Source organism: Haemaphysalis longicornis, unplaced genomic scaffold (assembly GCF_048455015.1).
Source record: "Haemaphysalis longicornis isolate Haplotype H1 unplaced genomic scaffold, Haemaphysalis longicornis Haplotype H1 scaffold_34, whole genome shotgun sequence".
Taxonomy (NCBI): Eukaryota; Metazoa; Arthropoda; class Arachnida; order Ixodida; family Ixodidae; genus Haemaphysalis; species Haemaphysalis longicornis.
The window spans coordinates 1685216-1709062 of NW_027526351.1; positions in this window are offsets into that span (position 1 = coordinate 1685216).

A 23847-nucleotide genomic window follows, 5' to 3' on the forward strand; every position below is an offset into this window, starting at 1 on the left:
TTCACTAAGTGTGAATCATTTCATCACGTAAATTTCTGCTGCTCTTGTAACCACCGTATAATCATTTTTGTATACACACCTTTTCTAAAGTTCATAACCATTTTCCTAGATGTTGGTTTGTTTAAAGTACCTTAAGTTTGTATGGCACTCAGAACCACCACTCAACACCACTTCTGTATTTCCAAGGTGCTTTTGTTTTATTCTACCACGAACTTTTCACTACATGTGAACTATTTAGTTTCGTAAATTTGCTTTGTTTTTGTAACCACCATTTAACCATTTCTTTGTTTTCACACTTTTGTTCCGTTGTTATTCCCCCATTTCACTTATTGGGAGATATTTCAAGTTGCATAACTATGTTGTGCTTGTACACTGGGTTTACATGTTTGCTTTTGTTCCTATTTTTTCTCAACCTTTCTGCTGTGTGTGAATGATTTATAGTCATGAATATTTGTACTATTCTTGTAATTATACAATGCATACCCTGTGAGCCAGAGCAGATAGGAATCAAAATAAAGTGGTTGTGTTCCGAAAGCATACTACATAATTGGGAAGTCAATATAAACTGTTTTACCTGAACTCTTTTGTGTATTATGTGTACTTTCAAAACTCTTACAACCCAGGTGCACCTACTTACAGCTAGGTTGGCAAGACTGTCATTTTAATAAGTTTAATTTTCGAATTGTTTCTCTGATAGTTTATTTGCAGTAGGCCTGTACAGCCGTGCTGCGTGGTGGAATTCGATGACACTACTGTGGTTGCCTTATTGTCAAGGGCGCTTTTGCTGATCAGGTCTGGTTCGCTGTTACTTACTGCCACTTATTTTTGATGCGACATTTCTTGTTTAGAGCTGTGCTTCGTGTGCTTCTGCAAGAGTGTGTGGTCGGCTTGGCACTTCACATATGAGAGTTCATGCACTATGCAACACTTGAAAAATAGAAACACATTATTCTAGAAACGAGGTGCCAAGAAGCCGCAAACAGTGCTGAATAGCTTGCAAGACATGTATTTGAAGTATAAATGCCCACAACACGTAGGCAACCATGGAAAGGGAGCTGGCCAAACTCGAAATTGTATAAAAAATGTAAATTTCAATAATACAGGTTCAGCTAAACAATATCATACTAACGTACAATAGTCATAAATATATAACAAACTAATGCTTGTGACAAAGACAAAAAAAACAATGTAGAACAGACATCTATATACGTCTTGCATGCGTACCACTACATTATCCATAATATGTACCACTAAGGTAACGTCCCTTTAACAGCATATAAAAGTACCATGAGAGGTCTATTCTACGTTATCATTTGTGTGATTTGGATAGTTTTTTGCAGTTATAGCAATATTGAGTATATGTAATTTCGACCCCAACGGTAGGTCTCCTGGACATCTGCAATGTCGATTGCTGACATCTCCAGGATATCTGCACGACGTAATGTAGTTTGCTCTTTTAGGAAAACTTTTAGCAATCCGGCGACGACACCCCGAAATTCTGGAGCCCTTTGCAGTACACAAAAAAACAAGATCGTTCCAAAAATTACGCTCGTTAAACATACTCTAAAACATTTCAACTCGAACAGCTGTGTTTATACAATATTCGTGCAATTTAGAAGAAGAAAACATAATATAATGAACGTTGCCGAATTTGACGGGATTTGCTTTTTTTCACAAAAAAAAAACTTTCTTGTAATTACATTCATTGTCGGGTAGTTTGAAATAACAAGATATTCATCGGTTATATTATTGCAAAAAATCAAAATGTTAGGCAACCTCCGGCGGGCCGTAGTAACATTACGTGAATAGCGCTGAAAAACGCGTCTCTCGTTTAACGAAGTGCCAACGTGGGCTGCACGCTTGGCAATCCACACAGCTTCTAGTTTTTAGGTTTTCCCACTGTTTCAATGATTAACGCACTTTTAACGATTATTGTAGGGGCCACAGTATTGTAGCGGAAAATTTCTGGCGGAGTAGATAAGCAAAATCTAGAATATCATATCCACAGGATGTCGTGAGAATATATTAGCTAACATTTGCTTCCTGAACAGTGGAATCTGCATACAACCAGCGCTACCAGACATGCGATTACAATTTATCGTAGTGACAAAAACGTTCACCTGAGATAGTTATACAGTGTGTTCCTATCTACTCAGTTGATCGAGGAAGTCGAAGCATCATAATTTCCAAAACCTACAGCAGCCAAGAGTGCAACATCTTCATACTTTCTGCATATAGTCAAGCATCAACTAAACCCCAAGAGGCTGTGCATGGTATAATGAATACATATTACTTCACAAGGTAAAAAAAATAAAAGAAATGTTCTAGCGAAGAATTTGAACCCCCTGCTTTAAAAATTCTCTCTTCTGTATCACATCAACTCATATGGAGATATTTAACCGTCATAAAGTTTGTACTCAGCCCTGAGTCGCTAACAGGAACAACCAATGGTTGCACCTTATCAATCAATGCGAAAACGTTAAACTTTATTACGTGTTTGTGTACGTGATGACGACAAAAGAATTGCTTGCACAACAATATGCGCAAGTCGCGTAGCTGCAAGCACCTTTCCAGTCCGGCCCTACATGAAGTTTGTGTCATGAATGGTCAAAGTAACATCCCTAAGTACAATTTTATATCCGGCCCGTCTAACCGGTTCTACATATTTATCACCGTCGAGCTGACTTAAGAAATTCTCAGAAGTGCTAATTTGTGCTGACGTCTAGGTGGTCAGTAGTTAGACCCGTCCCATCAAATATTTTTTCCACTGGTAGGCAGCAAGTTGTCTGATGTAGGAATAATCAATTCCGGTTACGAACAAAGCGTTCCCCTCATCTCGATCGATAGCACCTCTGAGCGCTGCCCAGCTATATGTCAATATTCGGGCTCTGAGCTGGCTTGTTGACCTTGATAAGGCACAAAGGTCGTAATTTGATCTTGCTAGGTCGTCCTAACTACTTCCCGAGGCACGTGGTCATGTTGAATTGAGTAAATGGAAACACCTTCATTTCTCCTCTGAGGAAAGGAAGACTCGTACTAACCTCATAGACGAACTGATGGAGTTCCTCAGCCCCCTACACACCGTATTAGCAGCTGTACAATGTCAGCGAATAATGAACAGAACATAAATCAGAGCACCTACGTTTATGTACACAAACAAATAAAGTATCCTTAACGCTGCGTCATACACGGAGGAAAGAAAGGCTGAGGAGCGGCCTTGGCATCATGTTCCGTGAACCCGTTCCCCTGATTTGAATGGTTTCAATTTTTTTTGCCTTCATTTTGCACTCACACGCCACCTCCTCCTCCTACTTTGTTACCGCACAGTCGGCTACCTCCTGTATGGCTACGGACCACTGGCTACACGCTAGGCTGCGAAGTTTCCTCGGGCCCTGTTGGGCCGTCCTTCACCGCTGTTACTTGGGCAAGGTTACTAGTAAACTCCTGAGAGCGCAAAATTTCGCCACATCATGCACACTTCTCCCATGGCACCATTGGATATAGGGGTTTCTCCAAAGCTATCTTTGCACGATGGTCTGATGGCTTTACTCAAGGGCAGGGCGCCGCACCACGAATGATGATCGTGCAGCGCAAATAGGGAGATAGCATTCCGGCCAAAGGAGGATGGTAATAACTACTACAGATATGAAGCGGCGGCTGTTGAGGAATACGGGGGTTCCTTGAGTCCGTAAAGCAAGTGGATGAATCGAGGGGAATTAACTACGGGGGAGTTGTTCGAATAGTGTGATAGCGGGAAACAAGCAGGGTGCCGCATCGAGTTGTTTTAGGAGTTCAAAAAACTGGAGCAGCCCGACTAACTGTTGATTACGGCGTAAAAATAAAGAGGCTTCAAAAGCCGCAAGTAAGTATTTTAAGTGGGTCCTAAAGCACCGTCCACATGCAAGTGGACCATATATTTGAATGCAAAATGCCGTTACGTTCCTATTGTCATTTCAGAAGCTTTTCCGCACACAAAAATAACAGATTTCTCTAAAGTCACATACCGAATGGTTTTTTAAACGCAGTGGCTCGTATGACGTCCCGTGTGCAGCTGTGACCTTCAATAACCAGCAACCTTGTGCTTACCGGCCTCAATTCAAAATGTGCACGATGTCTGTAATTCGACAGGAGCATTGAGTTCGTGCTCTTCATGCGCATGGAGACCTTGAAATATTCCCTCGTGTCTCATGTTTTCAGACGCACATTGCACGGATTCATAAAATGTGCCACGCATACTTGAATGAAAAAAAAAACCTCTAATCTTCTTTCGGTTTACGAAAGTATTAAAACTTTCTTTCGCCTTAGTTCGTTTGCAACAAATGTTTTGCATCTAGCAATATTTGATAGAGAATTCACAAACAAAAAGCCCTTCGAGATGTATTTGTTATTTATGAAAAGTTCAAACGGCCAGCTCTCAAAATAATTTTTATGCATTTATCGCCATGTTCCAAATTTGAGAATTGCTTTCTATCGAGACAACATTGCGCAAAATCCTAGAACAATGCCGCATGCCTCGAAATTAAAAAAACACCAACAAATAAACAAGTTCAAAAGTCCTGCTTGTAGATTGACTTATCTCATTAAAAAGCGGCCCCCACTGCAGTCCCAAAGACAGTCAGAGATAGCGGAGCTGACGTTTAACAAAACAACACTACCTATACTTTTTTCGGAAAGATGCCGCGTTTTTGTGTACGCCTTGTCGTTTTGGTCGTTTTTGCAGGTACGTTTTACACAATCAATCTGGCTTGAGGCATGTTTTTATATATTTTTTCCATGCAACATATTTTTCCCGTATTCATTGGATGGTATACAATGGCAATATTGGCCGGTCATGCTTGATTTAGTTGAGCCTAACTTGACACGTGCATTACAGACCTGTGTGCAGACAGGTATTCTAAAAATGAAATTTCTTATTCGTTTGTTCTCTTTTAACATTCTCTAAGTCTATTCACAATAATCAATTCAGCTATGCTGATGTACTAAAGAATCTTCCAAGCTCTTTCCTACCCAATTAGTCTATAAAATGAATTTCCATCCGAAGAAGGTTTAGAGATACGGGGACCTTAACTAAATACTAAAAATTCGGATGGAGACAAACCGCTTAAGTTGTCGAAGTGGACATGGCTTTCTGGATTTCTCTATTGGAGTAATGTTGGCGCAGTTACAATCCACTGGTAAGACGATTAAGTCCGAGCACTTATTAATGTTACCGGTGAGAGCTTCCGACGAAAGTTATCTACATGATAGTTTTTCAGATCCTATACGGTCCAGTGGTAGGTATTCAAGACGATAGTCTTTCTTGGGCTACTTACCCATATTTTTTCTGTCTGTCTTTCTGTCTGTCTGAGTCGATTCAGCCACCCGGTACAAAGTAAAATAGATATTCCGCAATAGCCTTACATACTCGCAGCCAAAGGTAGATGTCTAAGCCCGGTTTATATGTTCATACTTGTCAAATTTGTTGAACAAGAACAAGACATTACGCAAATACAAGACAGGAAATTAGTACGCAAGGGATATTTACTGTGTTTCTTTATTAAAAATTCATAGATGCTTGGTTTTTCAAAAGCAAATGATATTCTACGTCTACTGCAGAAAACTGCCTCCTGCTGTTGCCTACGCCACCTCCTGGCGGCATATAAAAAATCACGCAGCAACAGCAACGAAAGGTTCCACTAGCTAGGTTCAACGTTCTCCTTGGAACGCACGTTGAGCACGGCCACGCGGTTCTATAAACATTGTAGTCGGCCGCCTCGATTCACGCACGTGTCCGCCGTACTGCAGCGCTGGCATCGAGGAACCCGGCATGTAGCAGTGAAACGCGGTAAATTCAAATTGCCTTGAGCAAACCTTTAGTGTGACTACCTTGCGATGAGCGCGACTGTACAGGAACAGCTTGAAAGGTGAGCGGGAAAGCAACAGGAGGCATATCCTTGGCAAATGTGTGCAAAGACTGTCGTCTTTTGACGACATTTTCAACCAAAGTAGCAGATACGCGGCCAATTTTTTGTAGTAGCAATTGCGCTTTCGCCCGTACTTCTTGCACGGTAACAAATCAGTCCAGTTCTAAAATATAAGTAAGCGTAAAAGAGTACTGTCAAGTGGACCCCCAAATACCATCGTTGTGATACCAGTACAAGCTATTGGTAAGGTGTCACGAAGACCGTGCATCAAAGATCTTAGATCGCTGTGCTAGGTACTTTTACTACCTTCTATAAGCAAAACACGACGGAAGGTGTTTTATATATGGGCGACCTTCATTTTACTTTCGATGTCATTGCGAAGGCGTGCGAGTTTTCTAAGGCTAACAGTGTCGCACGTTTTTTGATTTACGGGTTAAGCCGAACCAGTCGCCTCCTGAGAGACCGCTGGTATTTTTGCTGCTTTAATTTTCCCTGCATGTTCTTCCTTGGTTTCTTCTTTGGTGGGTAGAAGTCCATCAATGTAAGTTATTCCTGCCTAATCTGACCCAATTTTAGTGGCCATGTTGACACTGTGTTAGGCCCAGTCATCATTATTTGATAACTATGGCGGGTGATAGGGTTGAAATCAGCAACCCTCCAACGCAAAATTCTCAAAGTATCAAAGTCCATGGAGCAGCGGCCTTTACCACAGAGTGGTGGGTGTGATCCGCTAGAACTGTAACCTTCAGATTTCGTCGGTAACCGCAGAGGTATTCGTAATTATTTTCCCGAGGACTTGTGTGATGTTTCTTTCGGAATGCAAGATATGGCGTAGTGTCTGGCGAAGTGCTGTTACAAATATTAGTAGCGCGCACAAGACGGGAACAATCCTAGGACTTAATGTTAATGCCTGTTGTATAACGAGCCTTTTCTGCGGTTTTTGTTGTCGGCCTTGGCTGCTATACCAGCTAAGTACTACAAATTCTTCTTTTTCGGTTGATATAGCCTCAGGGAGGACGCATTCAGTATGTTCCTCCAAGAAACAAACTTAATTATTGGTAGCTTTTACTTGAAGAGAGTGGTTACCCTGTAATAGATTGTCCGGGACGGTAGTTCCAGCTTGCAGTAAAGCTACATTATGTCGCAGGACTTTCGGGCTCTGACATTTCAATGACGTTCGGTTGTGCGAAGCAAATAAATGCACTGTTGAGGACCCCGCCATTAGCGTCGTACTGTCCACAGTACTAATGCCGAAGTATTTAGAGGGTTTAAGTCGTTCTCCAGTCTATTTTAATTTGGGGGGTACTATGAATCGGTTCGTGGGCACTATATTCTAGCACTGAGGCTTGGTTTTGTGCGGGATCACCGCCACCGGGGTGGCCGGAGTTTAAGGTGATTATCCTAGCGCTTAACTTAGCACGCTGGTTTGTACGCATTTTGGCTAGTGTGGAAAGCACACTATCGGGTTTGCCCAAGCTGCTTCCCAGCTTACCGGAAATGCCGTTAGGAGATTCTCTGTGCTTAGTGGCAGAAAAACCTGCAATGTTTATTTTTTCAACTATAGTGGCTTCGGACGTGGATAGCACAGCTGCGGCAATGTGCGGGATAATATTAGGGTTGGTGTGGAGTGTGTAGCATTGCTTGCAGACCTAGGAGTAAAGAAAACGCGGTTCCCTGCCGTAAAGCTGGGTGTTTTTATTTGGTGATTTTGGTGTGCCAGAAACGTAGCCCTTGTTTAAGTGCGTAAATTTTGCTCCCCCACAATGAGTTGCTTTTGTATTGTTTGGCTTGAAATAGGCTGTTTGGTGGCAGTTTGAAATTTCGTTTTTACCTCCCCACGCTGTTTTTTTCTTCTCCACACCGAGGGTCAGCTGAAGAGAAACGCATTACTCGTCAATGCAAAAATGTGAGCTACTTGGTTCGAAATGTGAAACATGGTTTCGTAGGGCGGCATAGACGGGACAACAATGAAGAGACCACACAGAACTAGCGCTGCACATCAACAGAAAATTTTACCAAGCACAAAGAAGATATACAGTAACGACGCGTGCGGAACATGCGTGAACAAGAAAATAAAATCGCGACTCAGACAGGTGGTTGATTTTGTTACGCGCGTGATTCATGTTTTTAGGCACGTGGCAAGTAAGCATTTAAAAATGTTTTTTCATTATGCACCATGCTTCAAACAATTCACGGCTGGCATGGTCTTTCAAACAGCCAGTCGTGACAATGGTCAGATAAATGGGTCCGGCAGCGAGCGCTTGAACAGCTTTATGGTGCTCCCGAGCTTGTCATTAATGCACCTTCTTCTCTGTCCTGTGCAGCAGTTTCCACATGATAGAGGCACTTAGTAAAGAAGCCCTTGTTTGCGAGCAACAAACTGTGTGGCATGCCTCTTAGCATAGTGATTTCCCTTTTTCTCGCCGTTGAGCGCAGAGCATATTCGTGATAGTGTTTCTGGGGTGGAAAACAGAAAGTCAGCATCACACGTCCCCACCACTTTTTTTTGCGCTCGTATGGGACGACCACAAGCCTGCTTTCTTTGCAAATTCCTCTCGCCTGTATGTCGCGCTCCTGACTTAACCTCACGCAAAAGGCTTTCCATCACTGATGCTAATACCATCCGGGGAAGCCGCAATATTTGTAGTACTGCTAGGGGAGACATGGGGAACCATTTCCGAACTCTAGCAGTGATTTCAGCAATACCGCTTCAAAAGAATACTATGATTCGGGGAAGAGTAAGATAAATTTTGTTTGTACCAGGGCTACCTTTTGAGGAATACGGTAATTCGGATACAAGTAAAGTAACCTTCAATACGAAGGTTTATTAGGATTCTCGTTCAGCATTTCCTCAACTCGTGCTGAGGGTTGTAATGTCTCTTTCAGGGCGCGCCTCGAAACTTCTCGAGGAATACCTTTAATACCTTCCCGCGAGTCCCGTGAATGCATGTTGAAACCAACGGCTAAGATGTGGTAAGAGGAGAGACCTGACGCTTGAAAAAAGAATCGTATGCGAAACGAGCATATCAACTAAGTTAAAAAGTTACCCGTGCTCCTTCACTTCTTACAGTGTGGTACTCAATCCGCACCTGGTTGAACTGCCTTATTAAGGCAAACACTATTGCTCATGAGCTGCTTTTATAACTGAAAAAATGAATGTCTCCTTGTGTATGTATCGCGCGTTTAAAGAGCTTAAAGGTGCGGAGTTTTTGTTTTCAACAGTACGTAGTAATAGTTCTTGTGCAAAGCATATTTTACCGGTTGCACCTTCTGTAACGATAGTTGTTTCTGACTTCTACGGCAGGGAAACTTCTTTATTTCAAATATAACTTGAGAGGTTTCTTTTAGAGGAACTAGAAGCAAACACATAGCGCTTCTATTACTAGTGGTGCAAGGCCTAATATACAAAAGAGCTGACGGCAGACCAAGCTTCTCCCAAAAAGTTAGAGGATATCATAACAGACCGAGCAGCCTGAACCCAGAAGTGCAATACGCCTTTGAATGGAAATGTAAAGCCAAGGTTAATGTAGTATGTACAGCGTTTTATTCCGGCTGAATCATCACATTTTTGTAACGTCGTTTGATGCCACAGCCGCGTAGAGCATATCTATTTGTAGTGCGCCTTGGCATTGGTAGGCCTACAGGTCTTTGTCAGCTGGTCTGTTATGCGTATCAACGTGTGTATCGCTAAGGGATGACATCACAGATTCTTCATTGTTGTCTTCGTAGCGGCAGACCGGTGCATCGCTGGTCGCTACACAACAATGGCAAATGCCGCAGCTTCTCACGTGGCGCAAGACAACGCCTAAAACAAGATGATGCTGGGCGCTCCTCCCAAAGCGGCCGCTCACTTGCGGTCTGAAATTTTAGCCAAAGCCACTGCGCGAAGGTCATGCCGGGCTTCCCGCGAAGTTCTTTTGTGGAATTCTTTGGTAACGCCGCCCGACCAAGTTGAAGAATCAACAGCTGTGTTTTTAATATACCGGATGACTTTCTAGAGGTAAAATTTGGGTAGTTTTACCAAATGGATAGAATTTGGGGTACTTTACCCAAGTGGGCAAAAGTTTGGGTAATTTTACACAAGAATGGGGCGTGCCATGATGGTCATCGTTATCATCGACAGCTGAATATGTGCTGGCCAATGGGGCGCAATATAAAATGTTTATGAAAACGGGCACTTCATCAGCTAAGAATTTCCAAATTTCACTCATATGTTATGTCTCCTGCTACTCAGTAGCAGAATCTTACAAATCCTATTGTTATAGTACCCATACTGTGGGTGAGGTTGTGATAAATCCAGTGATGGGACTACCAGGGGTACAGTAATCATATGCTTATAGTTATTTTTTTTATATAGATGGCAAACGGTCAATGTACGTGGTATGTACGCACCAATACCCAGTTGCAAATTATTTGCAAGTCACTTGCAGTAAAGGGCAGCTGTGCCGTCTGTATACTTCACACGTTACGCCACCTCAATATTGTCACGTAGGATAGGACACAACGGTAAAGAAAGAACTTTTATTTAGGGCGAACTTGTGCCCGAACAAGAAGAGAGGAAACGAGCAAAGGTCCTTGCGTCTCGATAGATCTCCGAGAGCGACTGCCTGCGTTCGTGGTGTGATCTCTAGCGTGATCTCGCCCTCGCCGTGCACGTGCGCTCGCGCCTCCGTTGGCGAACGCAGCCAAGCTCGCGCTCCCGGTGCCGAGTTTGCGCTGCCGGTTGCAGCTGGTACTTGCGCGTGCAACGCGGCCCACTTTGCGACTTCTCCGAAAGCATGTGGCATTACTCCCCTCCTCAAAGAGGCATCGTCTCGATGCTTATCAAATCATAGACTAGCGTCACTAAATAAACGCGATCATAGACCGAGCATGTTATATCCTGAAGACCAGACGTGTGGGAGCACGTGACAGAAATCAAACAAAAACGCTACGCTAGCGAAAAGAAAAGAATATAAACGTTCAGTCTTCGAACTAACACACAAATCCCTTATTATACGCGTAAAACACAGTCGGTGCCACATTCAGTCTTTTTTGTCCTTAATAAAAAAAAACAACAGGAACAAAGAACAGAAACAAAGAACTAATGACGGAGCCGTATTACCGCGCAAAGTACGGCTTCATCCGTACCACATGAACTATATCAGCTCGTGGCTGGCATCGGCTCTGCGCAGTTCCATCTGGGATGACCTCGTAGTTGACGTCGGTGATACGCCGTAGCACTCTGTACGGTCCGAAGTAGCGGTGGAGCAACTTCTCGGCCACGCCCGGACGGCGGATCGGAGTCCACACCCAAACATGATCTCCCGGGTTGTACTTCACCTCTCTTCGACGTAAGTTGTAACGTGCTGCATCAGTCGCCTGCTGTCTCTGAATGTGAAATCGAGCCAGCTGGCGGGCTTCTTCAGCGCGCTGGCTGGAAAGCTCGGCTTCTAGAATTGCTTCGTCGTCGATTTCCCGAGGCAACATCGCGTCTAGAATCGTTCGAGCCTCACGGCCATAGACGAGACGGAAAGGGGTGAACCGGGTTATCTCTTGCATAGCGGTATTATAGGCGAATGTGATGTACGGTAGTACTTCATCCCATGCCTTGTGCTGGACATCTACGTACATGGCGAGCATGTCGGCTATTGTCTTATTCAGTCTTTCAGTAACCCGTTGGTCTGAGGGTGGTAAGCCGTCGTCTTGCGATGTGAGGTGCCGCTCAGTCTGAGGGTGTCTTGCATGAGTTGCGCCGTAAAGGCTGTTCCCCTGTACGTGATGACCACAGATGGGGCGCCATGTCGTAGCACAATTTCATATAGAAAGAAACTCGCAACTTCGGAGGCTGTGCCTCTAGGTAACGCTTTCGTCTCCGCGTAACGTGTCAGGTAATCGGTTGCTACCACAATCCACCTATTACCCGATGACGAGAGAGGGAAAGGTCCTAGGAGGTCTAAGCTGACCTGCTCAAATGGTATCGTTGGGGGTGTTATCGGGTGCAGAAACCCGGCTGGCTTGAACGGTGGCGTCTTGCGGCGTTGACACTGTGGACATGTTCTGACGTCGTGTTTCACGCTAGAAGCTAGTTTAGGCCAGTAATAACTCTGGTGAACTCTAGCGAGGGTTCGTGCAAATCCCAAGTGGCCAGACGTGGGTTCATCATGGCACGCAAAAAGAATTTCGTCCCGAAGATCCAGTGGCACGACGAGGAGGTACAGCTGCTTTCTAGCCTCCGTGTTCTTCTTGTAGAGGACACCGCTCCGAAGACAGTACGAAGGTAACCCTCGCGCAAGGCTACGTGGTACAACAGAACTTCGTCCCTCCAAATGGTCGATAATCACTCTAAGGTCTGGATCAGCTCGTTGCCTTGTCGCCATATCTGATGAACTTATGGAACCGAGGAAGGCAGTGTCCTCTACAGCGTTTTCACCGGTTATTTCGATAGGGGCACGGGACAGGCTGTCAGCGTCGTTCGTTGTGTTTCCGGCCTGACTTGTGAACAATCCGTAAGTCAAATTCCTGTAGCCGTAGACTCCAACGCGCAAGACGACCCGATGGGTCCCTCAGGTTGGTTAACCAACAAATGGAGTGATGATCAGTGATCACTTTAAACTGTCTGCCATACAGATAAGGGCGGAATTTGGTATTGGCCCACACTACCGATAGGCACTCCTTTTCGGTCGTCGAGTAATTCGTGTCGGAACGTGAAAGGGTGCGGCTGGCGTAGGCGATCACTCTTTCGGCACCTTCTTGCCGCTGGACAAGCACGGCCCCTAGTCCGATGTTGCTGGCATCCGTATGGAGTTCTGTTTCCGCATCCTCGTCGAAATGCGCGAGCACAGGAGGTGACTGCAAGTGCTGGCGCAACTCGTCGAAGGCTTTCTGTTGATTTTCGTGCCAGACAAACTGGACGTCTTTCTTTGTCAGCCACGTAAGAGGCTCAGCAATCCTGGAAAAGCCTTCAATAAATCGACGGTAGGCGCAGAGCCCAAGGAAGCGCCTTACACCTTTTTTATCCCGAGGGGCGGGAAAACAGGCAACGGCGACCGTCTTTTCAGGGTCAGGTCGAACTCCCTCCGCACTGACGACGTGTCCCAGAAACTTGAGCTCGGTGAAACCAAAGTGACACTTCTCCGGTTTCAGTGACAGACCAGCTGAGCGCACTGCCTCCAGTACTTGCCTGAGCCTGCTGACGTGCTCTTCAAATGGGGTCGAAAACACAACAACGTCGTCTAAGTACACAAGGCAAGTTTGCCACTTCAAGCCGCTAAGTACGGAGTCCATCATTCCTTGGAATGTGGCTGGGGCGGAACAGAGGCCGAACGGAAGTACCTTAAATTCATAGAGACCGTCCGGCGTGACGAATGCGGTTTTCACTCGGTCTCTCTCGTCAACCTCTATCTGCCAGTAGCCGTTTCGCAAGTCGATAGATGAAAAGTACTTAGCCCCCCGAAGCCTGTCCAGAGAGTCATCTATGCGTGGCAAAGGGTAAACGTCCTTTTTTGTCACACTATTCAGTTTTCTATAATCAACACAGAAGCGTAGAGTTCCATCTTTTTTCTTTACCAGGACAACAGGCGAGGACCAAGGGCTGTTTGATGACTCGATGACGTCGTCGTCGAGCATAGTTTTCACTTGGGTTTGAATAGCTTCTCGCTCCTTACCTGACACGCGGTACGGCTGTTGCCGTATGGGTCGCGTGTTTTCATCGGTTATGATGCGGTGCTTCGTAATTTTGGTCCGTCGTACTTTAGATGAACAAGCAAAGCATTCCTCAAATTCCCGCAGGAGTTCTCGAAGCTGGTTCTTTTGTGTCTTTGATAGTTGTGAACTGATGTCTACATTAACGGTCGAACCTGTTTTCTGTCTTTCACAACACTGGCTTCTCCAAGCGTGAAACATTCGACGACCTCTGTAATTTTCTGGACGTAAACTATGGGAGTACCCCGAAATAGATGACGGTGCTCATTGCTAAAGTTCGTGACGAGTACTTGCGTTCGTCCATCACGCACTGGACAATGCCTCTCGCCACGCACACTCCCAGCGTGAACAGGAGAGACAGGTTGGCGTCCACCACTCCTTCGCCAAAGGGAATTCCCTCACACGAAACTTCGACCAGCACGCTTGATCGCGGTGGTATGGTGACGCCGTCGCCTGTTATACGTAGCACTGGCATACGATCACAATCACTTTCGTCAGTGGCTAACTCCGTTGCGAAAGCAATCCAACGATTCCGAAAGTCAATGACGGCCCCATATTCGCGAAGAAAGTCCATACCAAGGATCACATCTCGAGAGCACTCACGGAGAACAAGGAAGCTTGCGATGAAAGTTGACCCCTGAATTTTAATCCAAGTAGTGCACATACCAATCGGCGTGACAATGTGCCCTCCAGCTGTACGAATTTGTGCTCCTGTCCACGACGTCGTCACCTTGTTCAAACGCGCCGCCATTTTCCCGCTGAGAATAGAATAGTCCGCTCCAGTATCTACTAAAGCGTCCATGCTCCGACTGTCGATATGAATGGGAATATCCAAGGACTTGTTTCTCACACCATCATTCGCCGTCATCGTTGCGTCACGTGCAGACACTGTTAACGGTGGAAGCTCTCGATGATCGTTCTGGCACTCAGCGACCCCGCCTCCAAAGGCCGCTGCATCTAGTTTTCCCGACCAGGGCTCGGTGAGCGTACGCTGTCATAGCCGGAGCGGTTCGCACGAGGCCGGCGCGGCGATGGTAACCTGGAGGGGCGACGGTCTGATTGTACCGATGTACGCTGGCGTGCGAGGTAGTCCTCGATGGCGCGGGGTCTTTCACCAGATCTGGGCCTGGGAGCATTGACTCCGAAGCCCCGTAGCCCGAGTTCCCTGTAGGGACACTGACGGTACATGTGTCCTGCCTCGCCACAGTGGTAACAGAGGGGCAGTTGATCTGGCCTCCTCTAAACATCCGACTTCCGGGGTCGGTCAGCGAAGCCTGTCGTAGGTCCAGCCGGTACCATTGTTCCATGGGTGGCTGTGTACGTAGGGGACGGCACAAACGGTGCTGATAGCCTAACACCCTGTGGCGCTGCGTATGTCGGTGACAGGACAACGGGTGGTGGCTGCCTGACTGCCTGGGCATACGTTAACTGCATCGGTTCAGGCGGTACAGCCGACGCATCGTCCTGGGATGGCGACGCTCTGAAAGCTTGCTGTACCTGCTGTCGTACAATGCTCGCGATGGTTCCTGCTGTAGCCTGTGGTGCCGTTCCGAGACTTTTATGCAGCTCCTCACGGACTACTGAGCGAATTATTTCACGGAGGCCACTCATGCTGTCACCAAAGGAGGCGCTAAGGCTTTCAATTGGTGCTGCAGCGGCAACGTGACGATCGTACGCGTTTGAACGCTGTCGCAGAGTCGTTTCTATTACGGATGCCTCGGAGATAAACTCGGCGACGGTCTTGGGAGGGTTCCGAACGAGGCAGCCGAACAACTGCTCTTTCACGCCACGCATAAGGTGGCGTAGTTTCTTTTCCTCTGGCATATTGGGGTCTGCTCGCCTAAAAAGGCGCGTCATCTCCCCCACGTACATGCTGAAGCTCTCATTCGGCAGCTGCACGCGAGATCGCAGCGCGTGCTCGGCCCTTTCCCGACGATTCGCACTTGCATGGTCTTTCAGACACTCATGGCAGAACTTCTGGCACGTGCGCAGCGTACCTTGCCTATTCTCGATCCATGTCCGAGCGCCATCCTCCAGGCTAAAATAGACGTTTATCAGCTTGGCAGCGTCGTCCCCACTGGTTGAAGCTTGCCACGCGTTCGAAGTGGCTCAACCAGTCTTCGGCGTCTTCGAAGAGATCGCCGTGGAAGGCTTGGGGCTTTCGCGGCTGGTGAAGAACGAAATGGCCTTGCGCGCTGCTGACGCTGGTCATGGTGGCCGATCTGAGCGTGTGCTCTCTCGCTCTCCTTGTTGCGGTGGGTAGAAGCCCGAACTCAGGTGAGGCCCCCTGAAGCCGGCGACTGCTTCGCTGATGGACGGGTGTCAACTCGTTGACTTCGGTCTGACGTCGGGTAGGACTGTCGTCTCGATTCATGCAGAGGCTTCACAGGAGTCTACCCCGCACCTCCACCACAATTTGGCACGTAGGATAGGACACAACGGTAAAGAAAGAACTTTTATTTAGGGCGAACTTGTGCCCGAACAAGAAGAGAGGAAACGAGCAAAGGTCCTTGCGTCTCGATCGATCTCCGAGAGCGACTGCCTGCGTTCGTGGCGTGATCTCTAGCGTGATCTCCCCCTCGCCGTGCACGTGCGCTCGCGCCTCCTTTGGCGAACACAGACAAGCTCGCACTCCCGGTGCCGAGTTTGCGCTGCCGGTTGCAGCTGGTTCTTGCGCGTGCAACGCGGCCCACTTTGCGACATCTCCGAAAGCATGCGGCAATATACTTCCTTGTTCATCAGCAGAAAATTTTCCCATACGTTTAGAGGTAAGTCACTATTCTCGTGGGAGAGACTCTCAAAACTTCCTATCTGTGTCCCTTATGGTCCGGTGCCTTTGCACCCCGTACGAAAATTAATGACGTTGTGCAGTTTGAAGCTATGACAACAGAGGCTTCAGGTTCGCTGTATGATTTCAGGCTGTGGACGAGAAGTTAATTGAAAAGTGAAAGCTACTGCAGGAAAACTCCCTTCCGTAACGTTAGCGCTCTCACAAAGAACTTTGTAAGGACAAACATACCGCTAAGTCTGTCTCAAAGAGTTGCGTGCGAGTTGCCATATACAACAGTAGGGCGAGAGACGTGGCTGAAACGTGCACCACGTGGTTCCCGTAATCCTCCGGTTTCTTTTTGGCTGCCTTTCCACCACAGAGGTGAAAACGGGGAGATGAAGTAATGGATCAGAATGTCCGACGATATTCTGTCCGTAAAAATATTTTTAAAATTCTGCAGAATTTCAGAGAAATATCGACTAATATGTACCATTCTTCTTCTACTTCTCTGGTGTGTGAGCTTTTTACAGGAAATTACGGCTTAGAGTAGCCAAGGACGTTGGAAAGATTTATCAATTTTTAGTTTTGTTTTGTTTCTTGTCGCCACTGATTTATTTATGCATCCTTTTAGTAATGTCGGAACATGTTTACGAAGTTTTATTTTCTTATAGTTGTTTGGTCTTTCAAAATTTTGACAGACAGAATGTATTCATTTACGCTATTTTAACAATTACGGGTGTTGCAGCCGCAATTATAGATTTTTTGGAAGTGCAGGGCATTTCGCTAATTGTGTGCCTATACTTTGCTAATCCTGTTTTTAAATCCAAGGCTCGCTTTGTAGTTGGTCGCTTCACGTTTCCTAATTGTATTCCCTACGTTATTTTGCGGACCTTTTTTGTTTAGTCTTCGGTGAATTGGTGACATGTATCAGATGCATACTTTTGAGTGTGTCAGATTATTCTTGCGGAATTTCTTTTATTTATCGTGTACTTTGGTTTTTCGGAATTTAGTCGGACCAATTACATCCGCGTACGGTATTATAATTATTAAAGGTATTACTTTCCCCAAATATGCATTTTTTGAGAAATGCAGGCCGTGCCAGAGTTCGCAGTTCTTCCTATTTTATTAGTTGTTCCAACATTTTTACTTTTGCGGACTTTTACCTTTTATTCTAAGTTTTCTTTAGAGAGACGTGTACGTTACATATTTTTTATTTTGTCGGTTTCTTTTTTTTTAACTTTTGTTTTTTTTTTTCTTTTTTGGTTTTACAAAATTCTGTCAAGCTCAATATCTCCATTTACTGTACTTTAACGATTCCAGGTTTTAATCTCCCCAAATCTGCATTTTTTTACGGAAATTCAGTTCGCTACGCTGCTAGCTAACTTCGCTATTATAGATGCAACGCATCTCATTCACCCGCCTTGTCCCTGCATCCGGCGTTGTCGTCGTCGGCGTCCGCCCCTCTCCCATTCTCCTCGCCGCGCCAGCTGCGCTCTCCGTCGCTCCCCCTCTCCTCTCCGATAGCGAACACTCTCTCGCGAGGGGCATTGGATTGGATTCGATTGGATTGGCTTGGCTTGGATTGGATTGGATTTGATTGGATTTGATTTGGATTGGATTGGATTAAAGTGGATTGTGTTGGATTGTGTTGCGTCATAGCCGCGGCATACGCACTGGCGCCGGCGCGTCCCCTCACCGTTATGCGCGCTATAAAACGCGGTGCCTGCGCCGCTCCGCTCCATCGTTCCAGCGCCGTTCCTCCGCTGTCCAGCGCTGCAACGTGAACCCCTATGCGTCGCATCTACACACGGGTTCGGGCGAGGGGAGGTGGGAGTTTTTTATTTTAGTTTTGTATACTTTTTGCAGACTTTTTCGCTTTTTTTGTTTAGCGGCTAAGTGGATAAGATGCATATTTTTGAATTATCAGGTCATTTCTTGGGAAATTGTACTTTGCTATATTTATTTTTTTCGTTTTTTTTAACTTCAGTCGGGTCAATTAGCTTTGTATACGCTATTGTTAAGATTACATGTGTTACTTCCGCAGATTCGGTATTTTTGTGGAAATTCTGGCGCCACACGGTTTGCCATACTTCTTAATATTATGGGTAATTGGAGCGTTCCTTCGCGTACTATTTTGTTTATTCTCCCGGGTTTTTGAGGCAGATGTTTACAATGCTATTTTCGATTTTGTCAGATAAAGGTGAAAACTAGTTTTTTTCAATTTATCTTGCGCTTTGTTTTTTAAAAGTTTGTACCATAAATTACCTCCATTGATGCGATTGTCACGAAGCCAAGGACGACTCAGTTGTCTTGAAGGAGAAACAAGTTTATTGGAGCGAACTTGTGCTCCCCTGACAACTCAAAAGAATACAGAGGCGGCGAAGCAGCGGTCAACAAAGTGACTTGCGTCGGCGAGCGTAGCCGAATCGAATGCCGCGATGTCTGCTGTGCAGGCTTTTATCTTTCGGCCCGATAGTTTCTGGAACCGTCGATTCACATCCAGAACATTGTAGATCACAGAAAATTATTCTGGGCTAGCGGCGTTAGGGCGAAACACTCTGCTTATCTGAATGAGATAGCCCGTTCGGCATAAAAATAAAGAATGGAACACGCACTTCGCATGGGACACAGATAACAGATCCTGGCACGGCCGGGCATTAAAAACAAACAATAAACAAACCCGTATACGGTTCGCGGTACTATTATCCAAATAAACGTATTACTTCCGCCAGAGCTAATTTTTATCGAACTGGAGGTGTTATACGGTTCGCATTTTTGCTGTCTGTAGGTCTTTTGAACTTTTGTTGAACACATTTTTGTTCATTTTTTGGGGTGCATAAACATGCACAATTTTTATTTTGCCAGATTATGTTGGGGAAAATTTTATTTTCTGATTTTTTTTGTTGTTTAAACTCTTGTCCAACAAGTAATCGAAACTTACTATACTATACTGATTACACTGTGCTTTTGCCAAATCTGTGACTTTGTGAAAATGCAGGGCGTTACACGGCTCACCATTTTAACAACTTTCCTTCGTATTTTTTCTTCTTCTTCTTGCAGTCCTTTTTTGTTTGGTCTTCGGTTTCGGGGAGAGATATATTAAATGCTGTGTTTATTTTGTCAGATCATTTTGCCAAAATTGTACACTTTTCATTTTTTAGTTTAGGTGTTCTAGAAATACTTTCCGAAAAATTATCTCCATTTAGGCTATTGTACTTAGTAAAGTTGTTACTTTCAGAAACTCCGCAATTTTGGGAAATGCAGGGCGTTACCCGGTTGTGGCTGGGGGTACTCTGCCAATAATACTCCGCATTGTTATAAAAAATGCTGTGCCTTGTCACGAGGGTGTGTAAGCAAACGTAACAAATGCCAGGGCGACGTAGCACCATTCATGAGCCTCTGGCACATACACGGCAAGCTTATCCGTAACGATTCTTGTAAATCATTCGACATCAACACAAATCTGCTATCGGAATAGAGGGTTTAGCTTCAGGCAAATCGAACATGAGCGCAGTACCTGGCTGACAACTAAGGATAAATATACTGAATATGGTTTGTGGTGAACTGGCGTGCGCAGTCGTGTTCAGGGTTAGAGATAAAGGAATGCAATGCCGTAGGACTTTTAGTAGCGATTTCCCGTGCTAGAAAACAAGAAAACGTCCGAAGGATGTGGCCAAATCTAAAAACATTCCGCGGGAATATCATGCGGCTGCAACTTGCAGGCCGGTAGCTGGAAGTGTATTTTGAGGTGTTGGCATTGCGCTTATAAAAAAACGGTAGGCTGTACGGACTATTAGGGCACTGGCTACATTAAATGATATCACACGAAGACATAGGTACGTCTCACACGCATACAGACTTCGACATTTTTAATATTATAGCGGGAGGAACGACCGGCCGGTATGTAAACGCCTTACCACGGTGTTCAGCACCGAAATAGACAACAGTACGCACACGGGCATAGGGCTATCTGCTGTATGAGTGTCGTCTGCTACGCTATTTCCTTGGGAGTGGTGCACGCCCTGCCACTGCATCTCAATGACTTTGTGCCCCACGCTGCTTAGCTGCCTTTTGCGGTAGCGAAACAGCATTGCAAGAACAGAAAAACGGGGGTGTGGTACCCTGAGAAGAACAGCGGAGCAGACGACGCTCCCATAACCGATGGTTCTATGCAAGCGCGCGTACCCTCGCCTGTTTTGGCGGCGAACCCTGTGATAAGGCGCTGACATGCCGATCGATTGTCGCTCCCGCTATATTATTAAAAATTTGGGAGGCTGTGCATGTTGTTCAAGCTAGATACCAATGTAACATGTATTACATATATTTAAATAACAGATAAAGACATCTACGAGGCAGTAAATTTACTTACTTTCTTTAGGGCGAGAGCATGGCGATACTAATTTACAAATACATAACTGGGGCAACGCATTTCTGCTCTTTTTTCAGTTCGCATATTCGCCTTTGAAGCAAAATACTTTAGCGAGCTAGTTTTGTGATACTCATATGGCATCTCGTTCCGTTGTCACGTGGCCGCGCTATTCAGCAATATTCACGCTGTCAATATTTCAGTTTTAATTGTGTAAACCATTCCTATTAGCCTATCAAAACCCCGGTTCCCCTGCCAATTTTGCTAGTTAAAGACGCAAATACGACAAATAGTTTGGTTGTACTGCTCGCAACGTCGCGCAGTTGTGAGGGGCAACCGCAAACAAATAATTGGCGTGGATACCCGTGTTACATCTTTTTTAATGCTCCCTTTTGCTACGCGATATGTATACCCCATCATGTTTGACCTACAGGTTCTGCGTTGCTATCTTCAACAAAACCAGGTCATTCACCGGGCTTTAGACATATCTCCTTGGTCCTTGCGGAGTGAGCCTACTCTTAAGTTTAACATACCTTTTTCTGTGGTGCGAGGGCGATGTGCCCTTGTTCAACTTTTTGTTTGTGGCTCTTTTTCTCGTGTATCAACTCTAGAGATGTTTAATATTTATTCAAGGCAGCTTTACTGCAAACGCGCCTTGCCAATTTGGGACCTTACGTTGGGCGGTCATCAATCTCTGTAGAAACATCCGGAAGCCCAAGATGTATTCATAACGAAGTAGTTACAATTCCCAACTCTCACAGATTCTTTGAGCCCTTAGTACATATTTCGTCCGTCGTGGGCGTAGGTTCCCGATGCTCTTATTCGTGCCAACTTTTTGTACGTGTGGCCTATGTGGGGCCACATCCGCAACAGACACCAGGACATACACAATAGCGTTCGTATAATGTGAGCTTCCCATGGAATCAAACGTTTTTTGTAGTACCCACTGGTATGCTTCATGGAACAACTCGGAGTGAACGGCGTAATATTCTTATACTTTGGTTAAAGAGGGGTGCCTAAAACACAGTTTTTAGGCTACAGGAAACTTTTCTTGGGAAGTTATACGCAAAAAACAAAAGCTTTTTTTTATATCCCGCCATCGTAAATAAAAGTTTCGGGATTTCGGGTGTAATAATAAACTACCGTATACCACGTTTCTTTATGCCAGGTAAAATATCTCTCTTTAAGCTATTATAGTGATAAAAACGGTTTCTTGTGCAAAATTTGAATGGTTGTGTGAATGCCGGGCATTGCAGGGTTTGCTATTCTCGCTATTTTCAGTCGCATTTTGAACGGACAATTGTGAACTTTTTCGTTTATTCTTCGGTTTGGAGGGAGACACATTTGGTGTGTAGGACACATATTTTTGTTTTGTCAGCTAATTTTTGTGAGTGTTTCTTTTATTTTTTTTATTTTAGTGTTTCAAAATTCGGTTTGACAGGTTATCTCCATTGAGGCTATTGTAAGGATTACAGGCGCTACTTTCGCCAAATCTGTGTTTTTGCGGAAATGCACGGCGTTAGAGTGTTAGCCATTTACGCGATTTTGATGGTGTTTTGAAAGTTTTTGCGGAATTATTTTGTGTGTTCTTCGGTTTGGGTGGAGATGCATAAGACGCCGATTTTATCTTTTGTGAGGTCATTTGTGTATTTTTTTGTTTTTTTTTATTTTTGCGTTTTTGAAATTTGGTCCGAGAAATTTTCTCCATTGGGGCTTTTATAACGATAAAGCTGTTATTTTAGTGTGCATTTTTGTTAAAATGCAGGGGTGTTACACCATCCTGGCAGTGGGGGTACTCGGCAAAGAAGGCTGTGCAATGAAAGGCTGGCACGCAGACACCGGTTTTTCCTAGTAGCACAGTGTGGGCACGTCGTACTGCTTCACAAGTAAAGTGTAGTCATAATATCATTCACCTTTGTTATCTTGATCTTTAACGTGCTTTCTGCGTTTGAATTACGAGCTTTTAGTATTCTCTACGCTTTATTTCGTGAAACTGGCGTTTCGAGATTACTATAAACGACTGAGTGGTGGGTGCGTGGTTTCGTGAACTCTAAAAATAGCATTGACCCAAGAGGTTCGGGCTTCACTACGTTATAAAGCAACAAACCTTGTTAGTGAATGCTGTTTAAAATCGCTTGTATTGATCTTGACCGAGTTTTGTTATTTAAACACTAGTATCACGGCATAGATCTTAAGCACTGGTTGGCTAGGGGACAGCCCAATCAGTCTTAAAATTTGATAGATTTATTTACAATGTGCACACTTCACAACTTTTACAGGTCTTCCCTACATAGGAAAACAGGTGATTACCTGATGCCTGCATTGCTAAGGACCCGTTCCTTAAGTGTACATAGCTGGCTGCAAGTGTGGTAGACGCTGTACAAGGACCCGTTCTTTAAGTGTATATAGCTGGCTGCAAGTGTGGTAGACGCTTTACACATATGGTATGGTCACTGTCACACTGTAAAGCGTGGGACGTTTCAGCACCAGCGTTGTCTTTTGCTCACATACAGATAGGCGTAGGGATAGCTCATGCTTGTACGTTTATAATTAGCGTTTTCTCTACAAACAGTACATTTTAAAAACATGGCATTTCTGGTACTTTCACTTTTAATTAGGTTGCATGGCTTTGTCCTGGGGATGCAAATGGCGCTGTGAGCATCGTATTAGTGAGTGCGCTGCACCGGACGAGTATTACAAACAATACCATGACCATCCTGATTATCCGCCAACAGCCTTATATTATCGGTATTTCTTCGAGGGTGGCCGCAATTGCAGCGCCTACTACACGGTCTGCGGTTATCTAGGCTTTGGAAGCTGGGGTGACTGCCCAGCGTGTTGTTTGTGAGTACCTTCGTTTAAAGCTTTGGACACCTTTGACTTCTTGGCCATCTCTTGCACGCGTAAGAAAAAAACTGCCTGGATGTCAAGGTGTAAACGAGTTTTACTGCTGTCACTGTTGACTGTTCAATTATCAGACACTTATTTACTTTTAGCGGATAGTTAGAATATGCTTCAGCTACAAAATATAAAAGATAAGCTTGCAATATAGGAGCTATATGTATCTACAGAACATTGAATGCGGTATCTTCTTAGTCCACAATGAGCATTGCGAAAGCATTCAC